Source organism: Rhinatrema bivittatum, chromosome 2, assembly GCF_901001135.1.
Source record: "Rhinatrema bivittatum chromosome 2, aRhiBiv1.1, whole genome shotgun sequence".
In the NCBI taxonomy this organism is placed as follows: Eukaryota; Metazoa; Chordata; class Amphibia; order Gymnophiona; family Rhinatrematidae; genus Rhinatrema; species Rhinatrema bivittatum.
Window position 1 is genome coordinate 656,662,777 of NC_042616.1, and position 22,778 is coordinate 656,685,554.

The 22,778-nt window shown below is 47.4% G+C and overlaps 1 protein-coding gene and 1 long non-coding RNA gene across 6 annotated transcripts in view; one reads left to right on the plus strand and one right to left on the minus strand.

The window, feature by feature from the left end:
- Nucleotides 1-22,778, minus strand: part of LOC115085407 — a 150,129-nt gene that overhangs the window by 119,102 nt on the left and 8,249 nt on the right. The window lies entirely within an intron of this gene.
- Nucleotides 906-22,778, plus strand: part of DNAJC5B (DnaJ heat shock protein family (Hsp40) member C5 beta) — a 106,497-nt gene continuing 84,624 nt past the window's right edge. The window contains exon 1 of the mRNA XM_029591392.1: nt 906-1,033. The gene's annotated coding sequence lies outside the window, so the exon portion shown is untranslated. The remainder of the gene's footprint in view (nt 1,034-22,778) is intronic.

Below are 22,778 nucleotides of genomic sequence, written 5' to 3' on the forward strand. Positions count from 1 at the left end.
GTGGAGAAGCTGAGACCCAGCTGAAGCCTCCTCTCCCCCCTCCCCCCACCCCCCAGTCGGGAGCCTCAAGCAAACCTCGTTCTTATAAGTAAAAATCTTTGCCGGACAAAATTTACCCTGACCCTGGGGCCGCTGGCTTCAGGAAAGTAGAAGCGCCAGAGAGACAGACCATTTCTGTGAGGATATGAGCCCCTAAGATGTGAAACGAAGATGCAGTGAGGAAATGGGAGAAAGACAGGAAGTCTGGAAAAATGAAAAAAAATAGGGAGGAAGGTAACAAGAAAAATCAGAAGACCTGGAAACAGAGGGAGTATCTCTACTTCTTTCTTGTACACTTTGATCCCTGATTAATACTGGTGTTTTGTAACAAAAGGCAAGGTTTCAGGGCGCACCTGAGTTACAAAACCATTTAGATTAAAAGAAATCTATCAGGATCTAGCGTTCTGTAGCAGTATTCTCTTCAAACCTGCATATGCAGTTATGTTAGTGTTTCATACTATATCAAATTCTTTGCAATGATAAATTCTGCCCTTTCTAGCCTTCCATTATGGCCTTTCAGTGAGTTTGTACTTGGGACCTCAGTTTTATTGTAATTGCATAAGACTTGCTGGGTTGTACCTATGAGCAAATGTATTCTCAGTCTACCACCAGCAGTAATATACAGCTGTGCTAGAAAAACACAGCTGAACATGATGATATCTGGGGGGGGGGGGGGGGGGGGAAGGAGGCATCTAAAATGGAGAAACCTCAGCAGATTAAGCAAAGCTACGGTACTTCACAGGGCAGAGCTCAACCAGGGCTGCAACGCCATCAGACACAGGTGTGCTGCACGGTGCCCTGTCGTCGGCCGCTGCGTAATGGCAGCCTGCAAGCTCATGAATGTTTCATTCCTTCTTCTTAGGTTTTCCAGGGGGGACAGCCGATATAGGATGCCACGGAAACAAAAAGAAAAAGTAATCCGATGCCCCTGAACCACTCAACCCGCATGTGCAAGATGAAAAGCAGAAGCCGTGGTCTGGGGACAGCGCAGGAGGTATGGAAGCCCTTTCTTCTTCTCTTTCTATGTGTGGCACAAGAATGCGAGGTCCTAAAAAAAAGGGAGTGAGAGGATGGGTGGATGGATGGATGGAGAGAGGTTGTGGCTTCACACCATGGACTGCATACAGCAAAATTAAAATCTGGATGTTTTAAGGCCAGATACGTAACATCCTAAGACTTGTCTGGAGTTGATCTTTTTAAAAACAATTTTAGCAGAATCAAGCAAGATCAAAAAGATGAAGAGATTTAAAAAAGAGCTTTTGGCAGGAGTTGTTAGTTTATGAAGTCACTTTTTTCAATTATTTTTATTGTATTAATTTATCAAATGATATAGATTGTTTCTATCGGATACATGCAAGGGAGAATTGTTTACAGCTCCGGAAGGAACTAAAGTTTAGGTTTTGTCCAGTATCTAGTAGATTGTTTTCTGAAAGCAGGGATGGAGGCACAGATGTGACATTATGGTTATCACTGTTCAGAACTAATTCTCTCTCGAGATCTCGGTACAATCAACTTTCTGGCCATGAAATTCTGGAATGCAGCTTGAATTTAATGTTCAGTACATTTTAACCCTAAAGAGGAAGGCTATTATATACTGAAATTAAAGAGAGAGAAAAATTGTTTTCAGTATCAGGAAAAACTGTACAACAGATTAAAATCATCTACAATGTAATAATAATAATAAAAAATCCACGAGAAAGGTATTGTCAAGGCATTAAAACATGAATATGTTTAATTCTTCATGTTTAGGTCAGGAGTAAGTATATTAAATCTTGCATACTGATTTAAAATAATGAAACAATAAGTTATAAAATACTTTGTTAAAAATGCTAATTCTGAATTTCAAAGATAAATAGCATTGTATAAGGCTTAATCAAAACTTTTTAGAAACATCTATAGCATGCTTTTTTCACAGTAACTTTACATGACAGATTTTTTTCGATATAAGGAATATTCACTGTAGTAACACTTTATTGTGTTCATACACACACGTATCTTTACAACAATATTGTAGCACAGTTGACAAATTAATGCACAGTCAGTTTCCTCTTTTTTAAGCAGTACTAAATGCTGGGTTTGAAAGTTTATCCCAGGAAGTCTGAAGTGTTGTGGGTGACCAGGAGGAATGTTCCCCTGCAGTCTCCCCCACAAATGATGGGAGTTAGGATTTTAACAAAAGAGGTGGTAACCAATTTAGGAGCAAAAACTGACTCCAGGTTTTCCTTGTCCACTCAAATCTTTCTCGATACCTTTTTCATTTTATTATTTATATTTCACTTTTTGCTTAAAACCTTTTATAGGTCATCAAGACCTTCAAATGCTAATTTATGCCCTTGTCGAATAGATTATTGTACTGTAATGCACTCTACCAGGACATAACATTAACTTTAGTCAAACGATTGTAACTCCTTCAAATACAAAAAAAAAACCCTAATTTTTGACTCCAAAAGAGGAAACAGAGTAGGATTAAATGGTCAATTTTCTCAGTGGAAAAGGTAAACAGTGGAGTGCCTCAGGGATCTGTACTTGGACCGGTGCTTTTTCAATATATTTATAAATGATCTGGAAAGGAATATGACGAGTGAGGTTATCATATCAAATTTGCAGATGATACAAAATTATTCAGAGTAGTTAAATCACAAACGGATTGTGATACATTGCAGGAGGACCTTGTGTGACTAGAAGACTGGGTATCCAAATGGCAGATGAAATTTAATGTGGCCAAATGCAAGGCATTGCATATAGGGAAAAATAAACCTTGCTGTAGTTACACGATGTTAGGTTCCATATTAGGAGCTACCACCCAGGAAAAAGATCTAGGCATCATAGTGGATAATACTTTGAAACTGTTGGCTCAGTGTGCTGCAGCAGTCAAAAAAGCAAACAGAATGTTAGGAATTATTAGGAAGGGAATGGTGGTTAACAAAATGGAAAATGTCATAATGCCTCTGTATCGCCCCATGGTGAGACTGCATCTTGAATACTGTGTACAATTCTGGTCGCCGCATCTCAAAAAAGATATAGTTGCAATGGAGAAGGTACAGAGAAGGGCGACCAAAATGATAAAGGGGATGGAACAACTCCCCTATGAGGAAAGGCTGAAGAGCTTAGGGCTGTTCAGCTTGGAGAAGAGACGGTTGAGGGGGGATACGATAGAGATCTTTAAAATAATGAGAGGTCTTGAACAAGTAGATGTGAATTGGTTATTTACACTTTCGGATAATAGAAGGACTAGGGAGAATTTGTTGCCAGAGGATGTGGTTAGTGCAGTTAGTGTAGCTGGGTTTAAAAAAGGTTTGGAAACGTTCTTGGTGGAGAAGTCCATTAACTGCTATTAATCAAGTTGACTTAGGGAATGGCCTCTGCTATTGCTGGCATCAGTAGAATGGGATCTTCTTAGTGTTTGGGTACTTGCCAGGTTCTTGTGGCCTGATTTGGACTCTGTTGGAAACAGGATGCTGGGCTTGATGGACCCTTGGTCTGACCCAGCATGGCAATGTCATATGTTCTTATGTTCTTATGTCACACTTTTACTTGAATTTCACTGGTTGCCCATTTATGTAGATATTATGCCTTGCATTTATCTTTTTGCATAGGGGACATTGGAAATATTTGGCCAGCCTTCTAATTCCCTACAAAACTGCTAGATATCTTTGTTTAGCACAACTGGATTTTCTTAGACTTGCATCTACATGGCGGATGTGTTTTGCCTATCAGACACCTACCCTTTGGTTTGGAATGGCATGCCTACAGTGGCTTGGCAAGAATTAAATTATTTGAAATTTACAAAAAGTATGAAAACTTGGCTATTCTGACAGAAATTCAAGAAATAATTCCAAGAAATTTGTATTCTGTCTCTAGTGGTTTTGAATTTATTAATCTTTTGTAGTTATTTTATTTGTTTATCCCACCCTCCAATGATCGGGGTGGAGTACGTCACAACATACATCAGTAAATAGGACAGACAATAAAGTAAAATAATATGACAGCAAGATTATAAAACATATTGCTGTTCTTAATATGAATGCTGATTTTTTGTCTACCACTTTGATTTATGTTAGAAAGATGGTTTATTTAATAAATAAACTAAATGAAACGAGCACAATATACAGATACTAATTATGAAAAACATAAATGGAACATACTATCATAGCAATTTTCAAAAGTCCATTTATCAACGTAGGGACGGTAACTTTTAAACAGGTGCACGAGTTTGTCGGCCCACGCCCCATTTTATAACATACCCACATATATGCATGCATGTTATAAAACAGGCTGACCATGCACACATGTGCATGCAGTTTTAAGTGGCCACGCGCCTATGTGCGTAAATACCACTTGTACCATGTAAGTAAGGGGATTTTAATAGATACGTGCACTGATGCCATTACCAGTTTCCCCAGTTCGTTCCCAGTTCACCCAAGTAAAGGACAGGACTTCCAAACCCCTCTAGTTTAATAGCCTCCCTTCTCCCCTGTTAGCCCCCACCCTTAAAATCCCACTGATAATTTATATTTATTACTTATGTGTCCTCCATAGCAGAAGTAAAGTTACAAGGCAGGGAATGCTGTCGCACACGTGTGTGTGTAAGTCTCCACATGTAAATTTGAAGTTGAAATCCAGGAACACCCATGCCCCGCCCAGACCATGCCCATACCCCGTCTCCTTTTTATTGATGCACGCAGCAGGAAGTTCACGCATATCTGGGCAGCTTTTAAAATCTGCTCGGCGTGCGCCAGCCCAACATATTTGCATATCTCCTGGTTTGGATTTGTGCTGGCTTTTTAAATTTCACTTTTAAGCGTGCTTAAAGCAGGTAAAACCTACTGACAATTGAATAGCATATATTGTAGTAATTTTCAGATTGCATGTGCTTTTAGTCATATAACAAATTTATACTCAAGGGCAATGCATGCAGATAGTACCTTGTTGTATTTAAAAGTCATTTGGGTTTGTATGGGCTGAAAAGTCCCATATGTGCATTGTGGCTAGGCTTCCTATTGAAAATGAACCCCAGTATGTCTTAGGACAAAGAGTAAGTTTAGAAATAGAAATCAGGAAAGGAAAGATAAATGCAGGTTGATATTCTTAATAATCTAAATAGTACAGCTTTCAAAGGTAGCAGATATGCTCATTTTGATTGATGGATTGTAAGGCATTAGGATATTATTTCAAGAATGCATTACAGAAATGAATGAATTTCAAGTATCCAGGAGTTCTTACTGTGACTTACATTGTAAATTAAGACGTTAACACACAGTGAAACAAATGGTAAATATTAATTATATGTCTAGCAGGTTATCGAACAACTTATCAGATTTATTCCAGCTATTGCTACACTGTTTCCTTTGAGCTAACACACTTTTTAAAATAATTGTTCCATTTTCCATTTTTCAGTTTAAAAGGAAGGAGTGTTTTAATCCACTGAGCAGCTGAATCCAAACCAAAATGCAATCTAATTAATAATATATGAATACTTAACAGATAGGGTTTCCAACCAGCAGAGAGAAACCAGAAGCTGCCCTTGTTTACCATACCTCATATTCAGGTTGTTAATTAGCTGCTAGGGATGTGAATTTGTTCCCACTTTTCTTCATCAATATGCGTACATAAAGTTTTTTATGTGCCAAAAATTGGATTTTATGTGCCTAACTACCACTTATGTGAATAAAACTCAATTTTATACATTCAAAATGACATTTACTTGCATAAAGTTCCAAAAACAAATCTAGGAAATTTTCGTTTCATCTGAAAATGATTCAAATGAAAAAATTGTCCATTGTCCTGCAATGGTTAATTGACATCAGGTCTTATAATTTCATAAGCAGTCTCAGATTGCTATCAAAGAATTTTCTAAAAAGATGGTTAAAAACAGACATAACGAAAAGTAGTGTTCAAAGTAAAATAAGCATTAAAGCCAAGTGATATATCATGAGGTATATATGAGACGTTGTACAGGAAGATTAAAGACTGTCTGCTCCAACCATAACTATTCTTCTTTGACCATTTTCTCCAACAAATAGCTCTTATCTGAATACTAAAATTAAGATAAATCAAAAAGTTAAGCCTTGAAGAGTGAAAAAGTATTAGTGCACATGACTGGATACAAATGGAATACTCACAGTTGCCAAAAGAATATGGGGTAGATTTTCAAAAAACGCGAATAGGCGTACTTTTGCTGGCGCATCAGGCGCCAGCAAAAGTACGCTGGATTTTAGTAGATACGCGCGGAGCCGCGCGTATCCACTAAAATCCTGGATGGGCGCGCGCAAGGCTATGAATTCTGTATAGCCGGCGCGCGCCGAGCCGCGCAGCCTACCCCCGTTCCCTCCAAGGCCGCTCCGAAATCGGAGCGGCCTTGGAGGGAATCCTCTAACGCCCTCCCCTCACCTTCCCCTCCCTTCCTCTACCTAACCCACCCGCCCGGCCCTGTCTACACCCCCCCCTTACCTTTCTCCGGGGATTTACGCCTCCCGGAGGGAGAAGTAAATCCCCGCGCGCCAGCGGGCCTGTTGCGCGCCGGGACGCGACCTGAGGGCGGGTACGGAGGGCGCGGCCACGCCCCTGGACCGCCCCGGGCCGTAGCCACGCCCCCGTACCCGCCCCCAAAACACTGCCGACACGCCCCCTAAATGCTGCGACGACCGGGCCCGCCCCCGACACGCCCCCCTCGGAGAACCCCGGGACTTACGCGAGTCCCGGGGCTCTGCGCGCGCCGGTAGGCCTATGTAAAATAGGCTCACCGGCGCGCAGGGCCCTGCTCGCCTAAATCCGCCCGGTTTTGGGCGGATTTAGGCGAGCAGGGCTCTGAAAATCCGCCCCTTTATATGTACCAACATAACCATTTTGAAAAACAGAACCTGGTGCTGGTACCTCCAGAAATCGATCATCTTACATGCAGTATTTTCAGAAGATCAAGAGACATGTACATTGTCTGTGCTGAACTGGAACATATTATAAAGCAAAGAAAAAGCAAGATAAGGACATTTACTGCTAATGTTCTAGTCTTTCCATGGAATTTTCATCAGGGTTTTGATGTTGCTGTTCTACTTTATAACACAGAAACATAGAAATGATGGCAGAAAAGGACCAAATGGTCCATCAGCCGCACCATACAGGTCTCCCCCATAATGGTAGCATCAGGGGGTGGCAGCTGCCGCACAATACAAGTTTACCCTCATACTTAGTTTCCCAAACCGTCAAAGTCAGGGCCTTTGTTGGTTGCTGTCTGAGTCCAATTCTTCTTGCCGTTGAAGCAGAGAGCAATGTTGAAGTTGCATTACAAATAAGAGACTTATTGGTTAAGGGTAATAACAGCTGAATCAGCTAGTTACCCCCATGCTTATTTGTTTTCCCAGACTGTAAAATTCAATGTCTTGTTGGTTGCTGTCTGAAAATAATTCCCCTTTTCCTCTTTTCCCCCTGCCATTAAAGTAGAGAGCACTAGTGGAGTTGTATCAACAGTATGAAGGCTTATTGGTTAAGGGTAGTAACCGCCACACCAGCAAGTTACCCCCATATGCTCTTTTCCTCATTTCCATCCTCTAGCCTTTAGGGATCCACAGTGTTTATCCCATGCTCTTTTGAAATCTTTCACCATTATTGTCTTCACCACCTCCTCCATTAGGGCATTCCAGTCATCCACCACCCTCTCCGTGAAGAAATATTTCCTGATGCTGGTTCTGAGTCGTCCTCTCTGGAGTTTCATTTCGTGACCCCTAGTTCTACTGATTTCTTTCCAATGGAGAAGGTTTTTCAATTATGTATCATTAAAACCTTTCAGGTATCTGAAGGTCTGTATCATATCTCCCCTGCACCTCCTCTCCTCCAGGGTATACATATTTAGGTTCTTCAACCTCTCCTCATAAGTCATTTGATGGAGACCCCCCATCATTTTTGTCATCCTTCTCTGGACCGCCTCCATTCTGTCTCTGTCTCTTTTGAGATACAATCTCCAGAACTGAACACAATACACCAGGTGAGGCCTCACCAAGGACCTGTAGAAGAGGATTATCATCTCCTTTTTCTTACTGATTATTCCTCTCTCTAGCAGCCCAGCATTCTTCTGGCTTAGCTATTGCTTTGCCACATTGCTTCGCCATCTTCAGATCGTTAGACACTATCACCCCAAAGTATCTCTCTTGCTCCATGCACAACAGCCCTTCACCCCCCTTCACATACAGCTCTTTTGGATTACCATATCCTTCTGTACGTCTTGGCATTGAATCCCAATTGCCATATCTTTGATCACTGTTCAACCTTCCCATATCTCATTTTCTCCTGGCATGTCTACTCTGTTGCAGATCTTAGTATCATTTGCAAAAAGACAAACTTTACCTTATATCCCTTCCATAATGCTGCTTACAAGATCTTGAACAGGACCAGTCCCAACACTGATCCTTGCGGCACTCCACTTAACACTGTTCTCTCTTCAGAGTAGGTTCCATTTACCATCACACACTGTCTTCTGTCCATCAACCAGTTTGTAATCCATGCCACCACCTTGGCGCTCACTCCCAAGCTTCTTATTTTATTCACAAGCCTATGTGGGACTGTATCAAAAGTTTTGCTGAAATCCAAGTAGATCACATCGAGTGCTCTTCCTTGATCCAATTCTTTAGTCACCCAATCAAAAAAAATCAATCAAATTTGTCTGACAGGCTTCCCTTAGTGCATCCATGCTGCCTCAGGTCCAGCAATCCTCCTGACTGTAGATCCTCCTGACTGTAGATCCTGACTGTAGATCCTCCTGACTGTAGATAGTTCACTATTCTTTCCTTCAGCAAAGTCTCCATTACTTTTCCCGTCACCAAGGTGAGGCTAACCTGCACGTAACATCATATATACTAGTGCTTTTAGCATCCTCCAATATTCAGGGTTAATACACTGGACCTTGTTTTTGAAAATCAAAGTCTAATACTGTACTTGATTTTTATAAATTCCTAGTAAAGAAGAATATCATTCTATAGTTTTTCAGACTTTTCCGTCAGTCTTCAAGTGGGTAATTTTCAAATGGACTGCATTGGGACAAAGAGTGGATGCACTGTTGACTCATAGACTTTACACCAGTTTTCAAAGCTAAAGTATATGCATACTTTGCCTTTGAAACTTGCTGCCAGTACAACGTATTAAAGATGTGCTTTCATTGACTTTGTCTATATCATTTCATATCAATTTAAAAAAGAAATGCTAGAAAACAATATTGAATTTCATTTTTTTAAATCATCTATCATTTTTTAGTGTGCACTCTTTTTGAATGGTGCATGCTATTTGCAAATAATGCACACTGTTCAGAAATGGTACATGCTATTTGCCAAAATTTAAAAAAAGGAAAGGAAAACACCCCAAAATAACATGAAACAAACTTTGGGTGACAACCTCCATCCAATGAAACAACAGACACAAAAGGATATTACTGGCCTTCACGCCTCTACAAATTACATGTGGTCACTTACACCTGCTTTATCTGCAGGTAGAAATTTACTGGAAAGTTACACACAAAGGTTTGAAAATGCCATGCCCATGCATACTTTTCCTTACCAGATCTACACTCACCCTGCAAAAAATCCTCTTGGTGCAGCTAAATGTTTTCCTTTTGTGGAACAATGTGAGGGCTTTTAGCCACATAGAGGGAGGATAATTCTCAGCAGCCAGCTAATGCCAGTAAAACACTATTTACCCAGTGGAATCATTTTGAAAATTGTCCTCATAATAAAGCTAATTCCTCAGTAGCCTGCTTTCTATTCCGAATTACCGCTTTGGAAGACCGAACGGACCTTGTGTCTGGACGGTCGGACTAATGCTGGCCCAGGCCCACTCGAGGAGCGGACGGTGAAGGGGGGGGGGGGGGGGGAGCGAGACGCGATGCGGGTTTAGAACGACGGGATGGGATCGCGTACAAAAAAATAAAGAGAAGGGGGGGGGGGGTTGACGAGTGGAGAGAGTGAGCGTGGTAGTCAGGGATTGGCCCAGGGAAAACTGCGGGAATCGTGGGAACGGCGGATTGGTTAAAAAATATTTTGAAAGCTAAGGAAGGGAGGGGGAGAGTGAGTTCGGCGCGGCAGTTCTGGGGCTTAGCGGTTTGTGTCGGTTCGTTTTTCCGCGAAAGAAGGTTAGGAGGACTGAAGCAAATTAATAAAAAAAAAAAAAAAAACTAAGAAAATAAAGTACCGTCGGTTCCTGCGGGTTGCTGTGATCTGTGCAGGAGGCGGAGGTGGAGAGTGGAGATAGTAGGCGAGTCGAGATGGCGAGCGGGGGAGCTGACTTGGAAGCTGAGGAGCTGGATCAGGTTCTTGCAGCGTTTCTTGATTCGGAGGAGGCCGCATGGGTGCCAGAGGAGGACACGGTTTGCAGTGGTGAAATGCGAGCAGTCCCGGAGCGGGTGAGCTATAACAGAGGCAGAGACAGGGGCGGTTTAGATCGGAGGGGAGGGGTTGCAAGCAGGGGAGTGCCGATGGGCGGTGAGGGAGAGCCAGTCGGGAGCTTGTTTCTGCCGGCTCAGGCGGCTCCGGCTCGGGGAGCAGGCAGGGGGAGGGGCACGAGATTAGCTCGATCGCGTGCTTCGGGGCGGAGTGGAAGAGAAGTGCTAGGGGGCGGGGTGCCCAGATCTGCCGGGGGTGCGATTTCAGCCGATGCTGGATTTGAGTGTGGGACTTTTAGCAGTGTGACAGGGCTGTTTGGTTCGCGTGGTCGGAGGGCAAGGGGGGTGCCTGCAAGTAATTCTGAAGTTTCAGAAGGGCAAGGTGTTCGAAGAGTTAGAGGAGCTAAAAGGGGCGGTGTTTCTACATTGCTTCTAGCCCGGGAGCAGGCGGGGGGCTTAAGGGAGAGTGAAGACAGTTCATTTCGGGGACGAGCAGGAGGTAGGGGATTGCCTAGGAGCGCTGTGCAAGGGGGAAGGGGGAGGGGAAGATCTATTCCCTGCCCATGGTTATCTGGTGGGGAGGGGAGTGCAGGTAGGGGGAGTGAGAGTCTTGGCTTAGGCAGACTTTCAAGAGGGGATATGGGGGGAAGCAATTGGGGGTTGGCTGGGATTGGGGTGGAGCGAGACTGGGATCTCGTGGCGGGTTTGGCCTCTGCTTCTGCTTCTGCGGTTTTTCCTCAGAGAGATGAAAATGTGGAGGATGATGAGAGGCCGGGTCCGTCGAGGCAGGAAGCCTGGAGAAATGAGGAGCCTGGAGAGGAGGCAGGAGCTCCGAGAGCGCAGTTAAACATGGCGGATGAGGTGTTGGAGGAACCCGAACAGGAGGGTGAGTTTATTATTTTTCCCAGGATGAGACAGGGAATGGTCCCTAGGGATAGAGGAGCAGGGGAGTTGGGGGAGGTAAAAAAGGGGGGAGGGGGTACGGTGGTAAAAAAAGCTGTACAAGAGGATATAGCGGAAGTTAGTGTGGGGGAAAAAAGGGGGTCTGCAAGGTCGGGGAAGGGTAAGAAGAAAAGAAAAAGGGTCCGTTCTAGTTCGTCCGATTCATCGTCTTCATCTTCTTCTTCCTCTTCCTCCTCGTCTAGTTCGGCGAGTTCAGGGAAGGTGGGAAAGGCGGGGGGAGGGGTTTCCGTTCGAGGTGCCCCTGCGTTGGTGGCCTTTACGGAGCTTTGGGAAGAGGTACCCGCGTTCCCTGCGCAGGCGAATCAGACGGAGACAGTTTATTGATATATTCCAATTGCTGGAGGGTAGGCGGGGTAAGCGTAAGGAGAAGAAGAAGCGTAGTAAAGGCGTGAGATTTCCGGGTGCGCAGATTAAGGTGGCCAGAAATATCCATAATTGGATGCGCGCCTTTTTAAGATTAGCAAGTGTGGTGGGAAAACAGGATCCTGCTCAATATGGACCTTTGTTATCTTATGCCGATGCTATTCTAGCGGCTAGCAAGACTTATGAGGGTTGGTCTTGGTTAAATTATGATGAGAGATTCCGAGACCGTATGGAGGAGAATAAGTTCATTTCTTGGGGAACGCAGGATGTGGGGCTTTGGCTTACACAGATGGCCACCAAGGCTCCTGCGGGTGGTTCGGGGCAGGGTTTAGGGGCTGGCGTCGGATCAGGGCGGTCCTTTCGGAGGGACGCTTCCGTTAGTGGATCCGGACAGAGTGGTGGGGGGCGAAGTGATGTGTGCTGGCGATATAATCGTTCCACATGCAACTTCCCGGATTGTAAATTCCGGCATGCTTGCTCCGCTTGTGGAGCAGGACATCCGGCTGCTAAATGCTTCAAGCGACAGGGAGAGGGTGCGGCCGCGGCTCAGTCCGCAAAAAGTTCAAGTAAACCGGGGTTGTGAACGAGCGCCGACTCCTATTAGAGTGGATGTGATGCGGCCTTGGTTGAGTGAGTACCCGATCAAGGAAGCGGCGTTTTTATTATTGCAGGGTTTTACAGATGGTTTTCGGATACCGTTTGGTGGGGGAAGGGAAATAGGGGGGGGGGGACAATTGTCCGTCAGTGCGGCGATCGGTTGAAGTGGTACAGGATAAGTTGCAGGCAGAAATTGTATTAGGACGAATTGCTGGTCCGTTCAAGGAGGCTCCGTTTCAGGATTTGGTGTTGTCTCCTTTGGCAGTGATTCCTAAAAGGGAGCCTGGTAAATTTAGGCTTATTCACAATCTTTCTTTCCCAGAGGGCAGGTCGGTAAATGAGGGCATCCCTAGAGAATTATGTACGGTGCGATATGCATCTTTTGACTCGGCGGTGCGTGTAGTCAAGCGGGGCGGTCCGGGTGCCTTGATGGCTAAGGTTGATATTGAATCGGCCTTTCGACTATTGCCGGTTCACCCGGACAGTTTCCATTTGTTCGGGTTTCGATTCAAACAGGAGTATTATTTTGATAAGTGCATGCCGATGGGTTGCTCAATAGCTTGCGCTTATTTTGAGAAATTTAGTTCCTTTGTGCACTGGGTAGTTCAGACCAAAGCTGGATCCACAATGCTAGTGCATTATTTGGATGATTTTCTGTTTGTGGGTGGTGCCGGGTCAGGAGAATGTGGGCGTTTGTTGGAATGTTTTCAGAGAGTGGCTGAAGATTTTGGGATTCCTCTTGCGCAGAATAAGACTGAGGGGCCTAGTACTAGTCTGGTTTTTCTAGGAATTGAGCTTGATTCAGTGGCTATGGTATCGCGTTTGCCGGTGGATAAGGTGGAGCATTTACGTGTCTTGGTGAGAGAAGCCGTGAGTCGACCTAAGTTGACTTTGCGAGAATTACAGTCATTAGTTGGAAGTCTCAATTTTGCTTGCCGAGTCATACCTATGAGCAGAGTGTTCTTGCGTAGGTTGTCACATGCGATGTGTGGATTAAAACAAAGGCATCATAGAGTTAGGAATTCGCGTTGGTTACGAGAGGATCTGCGGTTATGGGATGCTTTCCTGGATAAGTTTAATGGAGTGGCATTGTGGCAATCTGACCCTATGTCAAACCAAGATTTGGAATTGTTCACGGATGCGGCGGGGTCAGTGGGTTTTGGGGCTTATTTTCAAGGAGCGTGGTGTGCTGCTGGTTGGCCGGACGACTGGGTAACTGCGGGGGTTACAAGGAATATCGCGTTCCTGGAGTTATTTCCAATTGTGGTGGCGGTGCACATCTGGGGAGCTCAGTTAAGGGGAAAGAGAGTGGTGTTTTGGAGTGATAATATGGGAGTAGTCGAAGTTATCAACAAGAGATCGGCTCGTTGTTGTCGCGTTTCAGAGCTTTTGCGTGAGTTGATTTTACAATGTATGTTCTTAAATGTGACAATTTGGGCCCGACATGTTCCGGGAGTATCTAATGGTGTGGCTGACTCTCTTTCTCGTTTCAAGTGGGATTTGTTTCGAGAACTTGCCCCAGAAGCGGAGCTTTGTGGAATACCGGTGCCGTCTTCCCTTTGGAGATTTGGTTCCCAGAATCCTGGAAAATGCTGCGAGCTTCATTAGCTCCTTCAACATGGAAAAGTTATGTGGGTGGGGCAAGAAGGGTGGCAGCGTTTTTGTTGGCTTTAGGTTGGGGGGGAGGTCCGATTTCGGATATGGCGCTAGTGCGATTCATCGAGCACGCGAGGGCGAGTGGTTGTTCGCGGTCGGCGGTAGGTCGGCAGTTGACAGGTTTCTCGTTCTTCATGAAAGCGCATGGTTGGGGATTTCCAGCGGGTCGATTCATAGTGCGACGGTTGTTGGTGGGTTGGTCTCGGGGGACAGTCAGTAGGCCTGATCAGAGACTTCCAATCACGCATGATATTTTAGTCATGTTGTGGGAAGTTTTGTCGGAAGTGTGCTCATCCTCGTATGAAACGTGTTTATTTAGGGTGGCATTTGTTTTCGCGTTCTTTGGAGCCTTCCGGATCAGTGAGTTGGTAGCTCGCGCGGTTGGTAACAGGGATTATCCAGGAGTTTTAGCGCGGAACATAGTGGTGACAAATAAATCGGTGGTGATTATGATTCCTAAATCAAAAACGGATCAGCAGGGGCGCGGTTCGCCGGTGGTGTTGTCCGCAGTGCCGGGGTTAGTTTCGTGTCCAGTGCGAAATGCAGGGTTATATTGTCAAAGGCGCCCTGAAGGGGCGGAACACTTTTTGGTGCATGAGAACCTCCGACCATTGACTAAGTATCAGTTTGCAATGGTACTTCGTAGGGCTTTGCACTTGGTAGGTTTGGAAGGAAGGCGATTTGGGACGCATTCCTTTAGAATTGGAGCGGCAACTTCGGCGGCAAGTGCGGGGTTGACCGGAAACGTAATACAGCGGATTGGCCGGTGGAGGTCTGGAGCGTACAGGAGTTATGTTCGCCCGGATGCTGGGCGTAAATGAGCAATATCTAACTTCTGTTTCTTTGCAGGTGCGGTGCCTGAGACAATGGAAGTGTGGATCATTGGGCATTCATACATTTTTTGGGCGCACAGACATGCCTGCGGCCGTCCTTATGGCCAGCACTTGGAGCTGCAGCACAGAGGGGTGCGGGTTCGTTGGTTGGGGCGCAGAGGAATGCTTTGGAACGAGCTCATTCCTTGCGTGAAGCGCGAGCGAGAGCGTCGTGCTGCGCCTCGGGTGTTGGTTGTGCATTTGGGGGGAAATGATTGGGGTACAATGACGGCCAAGCAATTTATCAACATAGTTCGGAAGGACTTAATGACAATATCCATATTGCTGCCTACGACTATTTTGTGCTGGTCGGACATTGTTGTCCGGCCAGTTGAGGGGGGGTAACATTATGTGGCGACGTTGCAGATCAAAGGCGAACCAGCAAATTGGGGCCTGGTTATCACGTCTGGGGGGTCGCCACATCAAATATGATTGGTCATGGGGTGCGGTTACGGGTCTATTCCGAGAGGATGGGGTGCACCTTTCCTTCTTAGGAATGGACCTGTTCCTGAACTCGATTCAAGAGGCCTTGGAAGAGTTATTTCCAAGGTAAACAAGGTCGCATCTTTGGGGGGTCACAGGGCATTGATTGCCTGTGCCTGTGGCGGTTGGTCCGAGCATACTGGTTCAATATGGTGATATGTTGGATGGATTATGGTAATAAGCAAACGGTTGGCAACGGGGACGTTGTCAGTGGTTGGCTCCTTGCCGGAAAGTGGCGGGAGCTCCTTGGCCAGACTCCTTGCTATTTGGTGGCGGGAGTCCACCCAGGTTGGCTCCCGACAGGTGGGAGGCGGGAGTCAGAACCTGGTGTGTGGGAGGCCAAAGAGCGAGCCGTGTGGCTGGTTAAGCTATCTTGCCGGATGGTGGCGGATAGACCGGTGGGGGGCTGTTTGCTATACCAAAATATGTGATGTATTTTGTTATTTCTGTGTTAAAGGCTCGGACCGTTTGGTGATTAAAGCTGCGGCCTTGTTTTACCCAATAATGTCTCTGTATTTAATTGATTGTCAGGGGGGTGGTTGCGAGTGAGTGAGGTCCTGGATGCCTGTATTATGGAAGACCGAACGGACCTTGTGTCTGGACGGTCGGACTAATGCTGGCCCAGGCCCACTCGAGGAGCGGACGGTGAAGGGGGGGGGGGGGGGGGGGGGGGGGGGAGCGAGACGCGATGCGGGTTTAGAACGACGGGATGGGATCGCGTACAAAAAAATAAAGAGAAGGGGGGGGGGGGGTTGACGAGTGGAGAGAGTGAGCGTGGTAGTCAGGGATTGGCCCAGGGAAAACTGCGGGAATCGTGGGAACGGCGGATTGGTTAAAAAATATTTTGAAAGCTAAGGAAGGGAGGGGGAGAGTGAGTTCGGCGCGGCAGTTCTGGGGCTTAGCGGTTTGTGTCGGTTCGTTTTTCCGCGACCCTCCCACCCACCCTTTTGGCTAGTTGTTTTGTTTGGGGAATTGTTGGGGCTAAGTGTTTGTCGCAGCGCGGTTGGTCCGAGCATACTGGTTCAATATGGTGATATGTTGGATGGATTATGGTAATAAGCAAACGGTTGGCAACGGGGACGTTGTCAGTGGTTGGCTCCTTGCCGGAAAGTGGCGGGAGCTCCTTGGCCAGACTCCTTGCTATTTGGTGGCGGGAGTCCACCCAGGTTGGCTCCCGACAGGTGGGAGGCGGGAGTCAGAACCTGGTGTGTGGGAGGCCAAAGAGCGAGCCGTGTGGCTGGTTAAGCTATCTTGCCGGATGGTGGCGGATAGACCGGTGGGGGGCTGTTTGCTATACCAAAATATGTGATGTATTTTGTTATTTCTGTGTTAAAGGCTCGGACCGTTTGGTGATTAAAGCTGCGGCCTTGTTTTACCCAATAATGTCTCTGTATTTAATTGATTGTCAGGGGGTGGTTGCGAGTGAGTGAGGTCCTGGATGCCTGTATTATTCCTTTTCAGGTCACAATAGTTTGAAACAAGACTTTCACATCTGAGTGCATCTTTGCTATTTTTAAGGGCTATTTCCTGCTGACAATAATGTTATATAAAATGTACTGGAAGACCGAACGGACCTTGTGTCTGGACGGTCGGACTAATGCTGGCCCAGGCCCACTCGAGGAGCGGACGGTGAAGGGGGGGGGGGGGGGGGGGGGGGAGCGAGACGCGATGCGGGTTTAGAACGACGGGATGGGATCGCGTACAAAAAAATAAAGAGAAGGGGGGGGGGGGTTGACGAGTGGAGAGAGTGAGCGTGGTAGTCAGGGATTGGCCCAGGGAAAACTGCGGGAATCGTGGGAACGGCGGATTGGTTAAAAAATATTTTGAAAGCTAAGGAAGGGAGGGGGAGAGTGAGTTCGGCGCGGCAGTTCTGGGGCTTAGCGGTTTGTGTCGGTTCGTTTTTCCGCGAAAGAAGGTTAGGAGGACTGAAGCAAATTAATAAAAAAAAAAAAAAAAAAAAAAAAAAACTAAGAAAATAAAGTACCGTCGGTTCCTGCGGGTTGCTGTGATCTGTGCAGGAGGCGGAGGTGGAGAGTGGAGATAGTAGGCGAGTCGAGATGGCGAGCGGGGGAGCTGACTTGGAAGCTGAGGAGCTGGATCAGGTTCTTGCAGCGTTTCTTGATTCGGAGGAGGCCGCATGGGTGCCAGAGGAGGACACGGTTTGCAGTGGTGAAATGCGAGCAGTCCCGGAGCGGGTGAGCTATAACAGAGGCAGAGACAGGGGCGGTTTAGATCGGAGGGGAGGGGTTGCAAGCAGGGGAGTGCCGATGGGCGGTGAGGGAGAGCCAGTCGGGAGCTTGTTTCTGCCGGCTCAGGCGGCTCCGGCTCGGGGAGCAGGCAGGGGGAGGGGCACGAGATTAGCTCGATCGCGTGCTTCGGGGCGGAGTGGAAGAGAAGTGCTAGGGGGCGGGGTGCCCAGATCTGCCGGGGGTGCGATTTCAGCCGATGCTGGATTTGAGTGTGGGACTTTTAGCAGTGTGACAGGGCTGTTTGGTTCGCGTGGTCGGAGGGCAAGGGGGGTGCCTGCAAGTAATTCTGAAGTTTCAGAAGGGCAAGGTGTTCGAAGAGTTAGAGGAGCTAAAAGGGGCGGTGTTTTCTACATTGCTTCTAGCCCGGGAGCAGGCGGGGGGCTTAAGGGAGAGTGAAGACAGTTCATTTCGGGGACGAGCAGGAGGTAGGGGATTGCCTAGGAGCGCTGTGCAAGGGGGAAGGGGGAGGGGAAGATCTATTCCCTGCCCATGGTTATCTGGTGGGGAGGGGAGTGCAGGTAGGGGGAGTGAGAGTCTTGGCTTAGGCAGACTTTCAAGAGGGGATATGGGGGGAAGCAATTGGGGGTTGGCTGGGATTGGGGTGGAGCGAGACTGGGATCTCGTGGCGGGTTTGGCCTCTGCTTCTGCTTCTGCGGTTTTTCCTCAGAGAGATGAAAATGTGGAGGATGATGAGAGGCCGGGTCCGTCGAGGCAGGAAGCCTGGAGAAATGAGGAGCCTGGAGAGGAGGCAGGAGCTCCGAGAGCGCAGTTAAACATGGCGGATGAGGTGTTGGAGGAACCCGAACAGGAGGGTGAGTTTATTATTTTTCCCAGGATGAGACAGGGAATGGTCCCTAGGGATAGAGGAGCAGGGGAGTTGGGGGAGGTAAAAAAGGGGGGAGGGGGTACGGTGGTAAAAAAAGCTGTACAAGAGGATATAGCGGAAGTTAGTGTGGGGGAAAAAAGGGGGTCTGCAAGGTCGGGGAAGGGTAAGAAGAAAAGAAAAAGGGTCCGTTCTAGTTCGTCCGATTCATCGTCTTCATCTTCTTCTTCCTCTTCCTCCTCGTCTAGTTCGGCGAGTTCAGGGAAGGTGGGAAAGGCGGGGGGAGGGGTTTCCGTTCGAGGTGCCCCTGCGTTGGTGGCCTTTACGGAGCTTTGGGAAGAGGTACCGCGTTCCCTGCGCAGGCGAATCAGACGGAGACAGTTTATTGATATATTCCAATTGCTGGAGGGTAGGCGGGGTAAGCGTAAGGAGAAGAAGAAGCGTAGTAAAGGCGTGAGATTTCCGGGTGCGCAGATTAAGGTGGCCAGAAATATCCATAATTGGATGCGCGCCTTTTTAAGATTAGCAAGTGTGGTGGGAAAACAGGATCCTGCTCAATATGGACCTTTGTTATCTTATGCCGATGCTATTCTAGCGGCTAGCAAGACTTATGAGGGTTGGTCTTGGTTAAATTATGATGAGAGATTCCGAGACCGTATGGAGGAGAATAAGTTCATTTCTTGGGGAACGCAGGATGTGGGGCTTTGGCTTACACAGATGGCCACCAAGGCTCCTGCGGGTGGTTCGGGGCAGGGTTTAGGGGCTGGCGTCGGATCAGGGCGGTCCTTTCGGAGGGACGCTTCCGTTAGTGGATCCGGACAGAGTGGTGGGGGGCGAAGTGATGTGTGCTGGCGATATAATCGTTCCACATGCAACTTCCCGGATTGTAAATTCCGGCATGCTTGCTCCGCTTGTGGAGCAGGACATCCGGCTGCTAAATGCTTCAAGCGACAGGGAGAGGGTGCGGCCGCGGCTCAGTCCGCAAAAAGTTCAAGTAAACCGGGGTTGTGAACGAGCGCCGACTCCTATTAGAGTGGATGTGATGCGGCCTTGGTTGAGTGAGTACCCGATCAAGGAAGCGGCGTTTTTATTATTGCAGGGTTTTACAGATGGTTTTCGGATACCGTTTGGTGGGGGAAGGGAAATAGGGGGGGGGGACAATTGTCCGTCAGTGCGGCGATCGGTTGAAGTGGTACAGGATAAGTTGCAGGCAGAAATTGTATTAGGACGAATTGCTGGTCCGTTCAAGGAGGCTCCGTTTCAGGATTTGGTGTTGTCTCCTTTGGCAGTGATTCCTAAAAGGGAGCCTGGTAAATTTAGGCTTATTCACAATCTTTCTTTCCCAGAGGGCAGGTCGGTAAATGAGGGCATCCCTAGAGAATTATGTACGGTGCGATATGCATCTTTTGACTCGGCGGTGCGTGTAGTCAAGCGGGGCGGTCCGGGTGCCTTGATGGCTAAGGTTGATATTGAATCGGCCTTTCGACTATTGCCGGTTCACCCGGACAGTTTCCATTTGTTCGGGTTTCGATTCAAACAGGAGTATTATTTTGATAAGTGCATGCCGATGGGTTGCTCAATAGCTTGCGCTTATTTTGAGAAATTTAGTTCCTTTGTGCACTGGGTAGTTCAGACCAAAGCTGGATCCACAATGCTAGTGCATTATTTGGATGATTTTCTGTTTGTGGGTGGTGCCGGGTCAGGAGAATGTGGGCGTTTGTTGGAATGTTTTCAGAGAGTGGCTGAAGATTTTGGGGTTCCTCTTGCGCAGAATAAGACTGAGGGGCCTAGTACTAGTCTGGTTTTTCTAGGAATTGAGCTTGATTCAGTGGCTATGGTATCGCGTTTGCCGGTGGATAAGGTGGAGCATTTACGTGTCTTGGTGAGAGAAGCCGTGAGTCGACCTAAGTTGACTTTGCGAGAATTACAGTCATTAGTTGGAAGTCTCAATTTTGCTTGCCGAGTCATACCTATGAGCAGAGTGTTCTTGCGTAGGTTGTCACATGCGATGTGTGGATTAAAACAAAGGCATCATAGAGTTAGGAATTCGCGTTGGTTACGAGAGGATCTGCGGTTATGGGATGCTTTCCTGGATAAGTTTAATGGAGTGGCATTGTGGCAATCTGACCCTATGTCAAACCAAGATTTGGAATTGTTCACGGATGCGGCGGGGGTCAGTGGGTTTTGGGGCTTATTTTCAAGGAGCGTGGTGTGCTGCTGGTTGGCCGGACGACTGGGTAACTGCGGGGGTTACAAGGAATATCGCGTTCCTGGAGTTATTTCCAATTGTGGTGGCGGTGCACATCTGGGGAGCTCAGTTAAGGGGAAAGAGAGTGGTGTTTTGGAGTGATAATATGGGAGTAGTCGAAGTTATCAACAAGAGATCGGCTCGTTGTTGTCGCGTTTCAGAGCTTTTGCGTGAGTTGATTTTACAATGTATGTTCTTAAATGTGACAATTTGGGCCCGACATGTTCCGGGAGTATCTAATGGTGTGGCTGACTCTCTTTCTCGTTTCAAGTGGGATTTGTTTCGAGAACTTGCCCCAGAAGCGGAGCTTTGTGGAATACCGGTGCCGTCTTCCCTTTGGAGATTTGGTTCCCAGAATCCTGGAAAATGCTGCGAGCTTCATTAGCTCCTTCAACATGGAAAAGTTATGTGGGTGGGGCAAGAAGGGTGGCAGCGTTTTTGTTGGCTTTAGGTTGGGGGGGAGGTCCGATTTCGGATATGGCGCTAGTGCGATTCATCGAGCACGCGAGGGCGAGTGGTTGTTCGCGGTCGGCGGTAGGTCGGCAGTTGACAGGTTTCTCGTTCTTCATGAAAGCGCATGGTTGGGGATTTCCAGCGGGTCGATTCATAGTGCGACGGTTGTTGGTGGGTTGGTCTCGGGGGACAGTCAGTAGGCCTGATCAGAGACTTCCAATCACGCATGATATTTTAGTCATGTTGTGGGAAGTTTTGTCGGAAGTGTGCTCATCCTCGTATGAAACGTGTTTATTTAGGGTGGCATTTGTTTTCGCGTTCTTTGGAGCCTTCCGGATCAGTGAGTTGGTAGCTCGCGCGGTTGGTAACAGGGATTATCCAGGAGTTTTAGCGCGGAACATAGTGGTGACAAATAAATCGGTGGTGATTATGATTCCTAAATCAAAAACGGATCAGCAGGGGCGCGGTTCGCCGGTGGTGTTGTCCGCAGTGCCGGGGTTAGTTTCGTGTCCAGTGCGAAATGCAGGGTTATATTGTCAAAGGCGCCCTGAAGGGGCGGAACACTTTTTGGTGCATGAGAACCTCCGACCATTGACTAAGTATCAGTTTGCAATGGTACTTCGTAGGGCTTTGCACTTGGTAGGTTTGGAAGGAAGGCGATTTGGGACGCATTCCTTTAGAATTGGAGCGGCAACTTCGGCGGCAAGTGCGGGGTTGACCGGAAACGTAATACAGCGGATTGGCCGGTGGAGGTCTGGAGCGTACAGGAGTTATGTTCGCCCGGATGCTGGGCGTAAATGAGCAATATCTAACTTCTGTTTCTTTGCAGGTGCGGTGCCTGAGACAATGGAAGTGTGGATCATTGGGCATTCATACATTTTTTGGGCGCACAGACATGCCTGCGGCCGTCCTTATGGCCAGCACTTGGAGCTGCAGCACAGAGGGGTGCGGGTTCGTTGGTTGGGGCGCAGAGGAATGCTTTGGAACGAGCTCATTCCTTGCGTGAAGCGCGAGCGAGAGCGTCGTGCTGCGCCTCGGGTGTTGGTTGTGCATTTGGGGGGAAATGATTGGGGTACAATGACGGCCAAGCAATTTATCAACATAGTTCGGAAGGACTTAATGACAATATCCATATTGCTGCCTACGACTATTTTGTGCTGGTCGGACATTGTTGTCCGGCCAGTTGAGGAGGGGGGTAACATTATGTGGCGACGTTGCAGATCAAAGGCGAACCAGCAAATTGGGGCCTGGTTATCACGTCTGGGGGGTCGCCACATCAAATATGATTGGTCATGGGGTGCGGTTACGGGTCTATTCCGAGAGGATGGGGTGCACCTTTCCTTCTTAGGAATGGACCTGTTCCTGAACTCGATTCAAGAGGCCTTGGAAGAGTTATTTCCAAGGTAAACAAGGTCGCATCTTTGGGGGGTCACAGGGCATTGATTGCCTGTGCCTGTGGCGGTTGGTCCGAGCATACTGGTTCAATATGGTGATATGTTGGATGGATTATGGTAATAAGCAAACGGTTGGCAACGGGGACGTTGTCAGTGGTTGGCTCCTTGCCGGAAAGTGGCGGGAGCTCCTTGGCCAGACTCCTTGCTATTTGGTGGCGGGAGTCCACCCAGGTTGGCTCCCGACAGGTGGGAGGCGGGAGTCAGAACCTGGTGTGTGG